This window comes from Callithrix jacchus, chromosome 12 (assembly GCF_049354715.1).
Source record: "Callithrix jacchus isolate 240 chromosome 12, calJac240_pri, whole genome shotgun sequence".
Lineage (NCBI taxonomy): Eukaryota > Metazoa > Chordata > Mammalia > Primates > Cebidae > Callithrix > Callithrix jacchus.
In genome coordinates this window covers 41,474,000-41,479,131 of record NC_133513.1, presented here as the reverse complement: position 1 = coordinate 41,479,131, position 5,132 = coordinate 41,474,000, and the positions used below count along the sequence as shown (strand labels likewise).

Sequence of the window (5,132 nt, the reverse complement as noted above, 5' to 3'; positions counted from 1 at the left end):
TCAGTTTGAGACCCCAGGGTCACCTTTGGACTCATGAGCCGGCTGGCCTGGATGTCCCTGGAGCCCCAAAAACTCTACAGGGATCATGAGCAGGGGGGTCACTGCCCCAGAACACTGAGGCACCCACATGGTCTACCCTGGCTCCTCACTCAACAGAGGAAATGAGATTCCAAGGTCCCTCCGATACTGCAGGTTGGCCTGAGCCATGAGGTCCTGATCCAATATGGCATCAAATGCCTGGAGCTCATCCTACAGGAGCGGCCACTGAGAAGCCCCCAGGTGTGCTGCGGGGATGTACAGAGTCTCATTCTCTCTGGACACCTGTGATCTCTGAAGAGACCAGGGTTCCTGTGGCTCCCAAACTACCCATAATGATGCAGTCCAGTCAGAACTGGAGACTTGGCTTCAAAGCGCGTTGGAATCTTTCCCCAGAGCCCCATTGTTTTTTTAGAAATTAGCACTTACAGGCCAGGTGCAGTGGCTCACGCATGTAATCCTAGGAATTTAAGAGGCCAAGGTAGGCGGATCACCTGAGATCAGGAGTTTGAGACCACACAGGCCAACATATCAAAACCCCGTCTCTACTAAAAATACAAAAATTAGCAGGGTGTGGTGGCAGGTGCCTGTAATCCCAGCTACTTGGGAGGCTGAAGCAGGAGAATTGCTTGAACCCAGGATGCAGAGGTTGCAGTGGCCCAAGATCTTCCACTGCAGTCCAGCCCAGGTGACAGAGCAAGACTCTATTGAAAGAAGAAAGAAAGAAAGAAAGAAAAAGAAAGAAAGAAAGAAAAAAAAGAAAGAAAGAAAGAAAGAGAAAGAAAGAAAGAAGAAAGAAAACGACCTTCCCCACACCTTGACCTTGGACTTGCAGCCTGCAGAATTCTGAGGAAAAAAAATGTCTTTTTTTTGGTCACCCAGTGTGTGGAACTTTGTTCCGACTGCCTAGTGGAGAAATAACAACCTACACCGACGTTTCCTGCACGGGAGGCATGGGACTCCCCTGTCCCCTCTGCCCAAGCCCAGCCCTGGTCTCTGAGCTGGCACGAGCTCACTGAGTAGGCTGCAGGCAGCAGGCAGGAGAGGGGCCCTGATGGAAGGGTGGTGCTGGGCAGTGAGGGTGGGAAGAGGGACGCTCACTTGCTCATGTGGCTCAGCTTCGTGGAGGCATCAGGAGCAGGAGTGAAGGAAGCAGAGCGACAGGGGCCACTCACGGGGAGACAGATGGGCAGGCTTCTCCACATGCTGGAGACAACATTGGGGGCACCTGCTCCACCCACAGCCACACACTCAAACTGCCCCACACCTCGTGCTGGGCCCAGCAACAGCTCTATTTGTATGGTATGACCTTGGTGGTCACATCAGGCAGGCACACCTTGACCAAGACTAGAGGATCAGAATCTCTCCCCAGCAACATGGCCATGGGGTCATCTGAGCAGAGGACGAGCAACCACAGACTGCAGGGCTATTAACGGCCAAGTGCACAGAGAGGCAGAGGTGGGGCGGAGGGGGCAGGTGCGGAGGGAGGGGAGGGGCAGGGCTGAGGCTGCATGGCCCAGGGAGCAGGGGAGCCTGAAGGAGACCCTAAGCCGGGTTCCTGTGGGCTTTCCAATGTCTGCTTCTGCTGAGGCCTGGCTGCCCTGTGACCATGAGCTGGTGACCTGTAGTCACTACCATCCTGTCCTTCTGATCTCCTCTTGGGTCCTGCCTCTGCACAGCCTGCAGGCAGGCTCAGGCTGGGATCTGCCATATGGACCCTGATGGGGAGGCTTTCTTACACTTTCCATGAAACTCTCCAGCTGATAGAAGAAGTGAACACCCCCAGCTGGGGCCACATTCTCAAGTGGTCTGTGAAAGTTTTGCAAGGTTGGTGGTTCATCTAAAGATTCATAATTTAGAAATGGAACTCTTGATATTTAGGGAGAATTTTCACATGCTCCTGAAGAGCTCCTCCTTCTCCAGGGTTGTGTCAAAGTCCTGTGTCCAGAAGCCCCTGGTCAGCAGTCCTCTCAGCTTCCCCGATCACCCAGTGTCCAGCCTGCATGGGCTCTTCAGTTCTGGTGGCCATGGTGAGCCTGGGTCCCTGAGCCTGGTCACCATCTAGGGACCCACTGGGGGTCCAGTAGTGTGCAGGCTCCATCTCTAACCCCTGACCTCTGCCTTCTCTCCCTCCCTACCCACTCCCTCATTCACAGACACTGAGTGTCACCTCTCAGGAGTTTCCCTCTTCACACAAGATGGAAGGGAATTTAACTTCAGGCCACTGTTTCCCACTGTGTCTTAGTTTATTTTGCCTGCTATAAAGAAATTACCACAAACAGTATAATTTTTAAACAACAGGAATTTATTTTGAATGGTTTGGAGGCTGGGAAGCCCATATCAAGGCGGATTAGGTTTCTGGTGAGTCAGCTCTCTGGTTCATTGTGAGCATCTCTTGGCCAACAATGTCTTCTGTGTCCTCCCATGGTGGAGGGGGCGAGGCAGCCCTCTGGCGCCTCTTCTATAAAGGCACTAATTCCATCCATGAGGCTCCGCCCTGGTGACATAATCGTCTCCCCAAACCCCCACTTCCTCATACCATCCCTTGGAGTTAGGATTTCAACATATGAATCTTGAGGGGACACTAACTTTCAGGTCACAGCATTTGGACTTATGCCCTGGCCCCGCCCCGCCCCTCTAGTTCTTGGGCCGTCGGACCCAGACTGAGTCACACCACTGACACTCTTGGTTCTGTGGCTTGCAGATCGCAAACTGTGGTACTTCTTGGTCTCCATAACCACAGGAGCCCACTCCTATAACAAAACTCTTCTCACATATACCTGTACATATCCTGTTGGTTCCATTTCTCTGGGTAACCCTGGCTAATACACACTGCAAGCACCTGTGCAATACCAAAGGCCTGGCCATCTACTGAAATGTCAAATAGAACACACACAGACACACAGACACACACACACACACACAGACACACACACACAGACACACACACACAGACACACACACACAGACACACACACACAGAGACACACATACACAGACACACACACAGACACACACACACACAGAAAGAGAGAGAGAGAGAGTGAGTGAGGCCCTGCCCGGAGTCACCTACCCAATGCTTGTCCCCAGACCAACGCCCAGTCCCCTTCACCTGTCTCCATCACAAGCGCTGCCAGCCTGTCTGACAAACTGCCCTACAAAGTTATTGACATCGGCCTGGCCGCCTGGGGACAAGAGGCCCCGAACATTGCAGAGAATGAGATGCCTGGCCTGATGTCCATGCGGGAGCTGCAGTTGGCCTCCAAGCCACTCAAGGGCATGCACATGGCTGGCTGCCTGCACAGGACCATGGAGCCGGCCATCCACATTGAGACCCTCATTGGCCTGGAGGCCCCAGCGGTAACATCTTCCCCACCCAGGACCATGCGTTGGCTGCCATTGCCAAGGCTGGCATTCCAGTATAGGCCTGGAAGGGCGGAAGAACAAGGAGTACCCGTGGTGCATCGAGCAGTCGCTAATTCAAGGACGGGCCCCTGAACATGATTCTGGAGGATGAGGGTGACCCGCCAACCTCTTCCACACCAAGTACCCACAGTTCCTGCTGGGCATCTGAGGCACCTCTGAGGAGACCATGGCTGGGTCCGCAACCCACACAGGATGATGGTCAGTTGGATCCTGAAGGTGCCTGCCATCAACATCAACGACTCTGTCACCAAGAGCAAGTTCAACGAGCTCTGTGGCTGCTGGGAGGACCCCATAGATGGCAGCAAGTGGGTCACAGAGGTGACGACTCCTGGCAAGGTAGCGGTGGTAGCAGGCTGTGGCAATGTGGGCAAGGGCTGTGCCCAGGCCCTGCAGGGTTTCGAGGCCCACGTCATCATCACCAAGATCAACCCCATCAGCGCACTGCAGGCTGCCATGGAGGGCTAAGAGGCGGCCACTGTGAACGAAGCCTGTCAGGAGGACAACATCTTTGTCTCCACCACGGGCCATGTTAACGTCGTCCTTGGCTGGCACTTACAGCAGATGAAGGATGAGGCCATCATGTGTAACACGGGACACTTTGATGTGGAGATTGATGTCAAGAGGCTCAGAGAGAACGCTGTGGAGAAGGTGACCATCAAGCCCCAGGTGGCCGGGTACTGGCTGAAGAACAGGCACCGCACCATCCTGCTGGCTGAGGGTCCGCTGGTCAGCCTGGGTTGTGCCATGGGCCACCCTGGCTTTGCGATGAGTGACTCCTTCCTCCACCAGGTGATGGTGCAGGTTGAGCTGTGGACCCACCTAGACAAGTACCCCACTGGGGTAAACGTCCTGCCCAAGAAGCTGGATGAGGCAGTGGCTGAAGCCCACCTGGGCAAGGTGAATGTGAAATTGACCAAGCTGACTGAGAAGCAGGCCCAGTACCCGGGGCATGTCCCCTGATGGCCCCTTGAAGCCTGATCACTGCCACGACTGTGAGCCAGTCCTGTGTTTCACCTTCCAGCTGCTGTCCTTGTCCAGGCCCTGCCTCTTCTTCCAAAGAGCAAATGGCACTGACTTTGCAATTGTTTTATCAGTGTCCCTCATCGATTCCCCAGGGCTGGTCACTCAGCTTTTGGCTTTGCTGCACCCCTCATGCTATTCCAAGTGTGTCTGGGGGACTGAGAGTCCCCTGCTCAAGCCCTGTTCATGGCAGAGGTGCGTGGGAGACAGCCACAGGAACCCGGGAGCTGCGTGGTCTCAGAACTGCTCACTAACTCAGTCCTTCCTTAGCCTGGTAGTCGGCAGTGGAGTCACAAGGCCCGTGTACTTTACCATCTAGGCCTTCACCTGGCCTGCAGACCTACACCGTGTGCTTGGTTTACACGTTCAGCAGTTCCTCAGCCGCTGACAGATGAGAAGGAGCTATATCGAAGGGCAAGGAGGAGCTGTTGTTTGAATTTTCCTAAGGGCTTAGTGCTGGGCCTTCTCTTAAACCTCATAACAATGAGGCTGGTACTTTCAGTCCCTGTTTTATAGGGGTTGGAACAGACTGTTAAGGGGCAACTGAGAGAGAACAGAGAAGTGACAGCAAGAGCTTGAGAGGGGCCAGAAATCATCAAACAGGCATAGATCGGCCACCACTTTGTAACAAGAGGGTTCCTATCACAACC

The 5,132-nt window shown here is 54.2% G+C and overlaps 1 pseudogene; it reads left to right on the top strand.

Annotated features, from left to right (window-relative positions):
* Window positions 1–3,258: 3,258 nt before the first annotated feature.
* LOC100398763 (adenosylhomocysteinase pseudogene) lies at window positions 3,259–4,877 on the top strand (annotated as a pseudogene).
* Window positions 4,878–5,132: the final 255 nt, after the last annotated feature.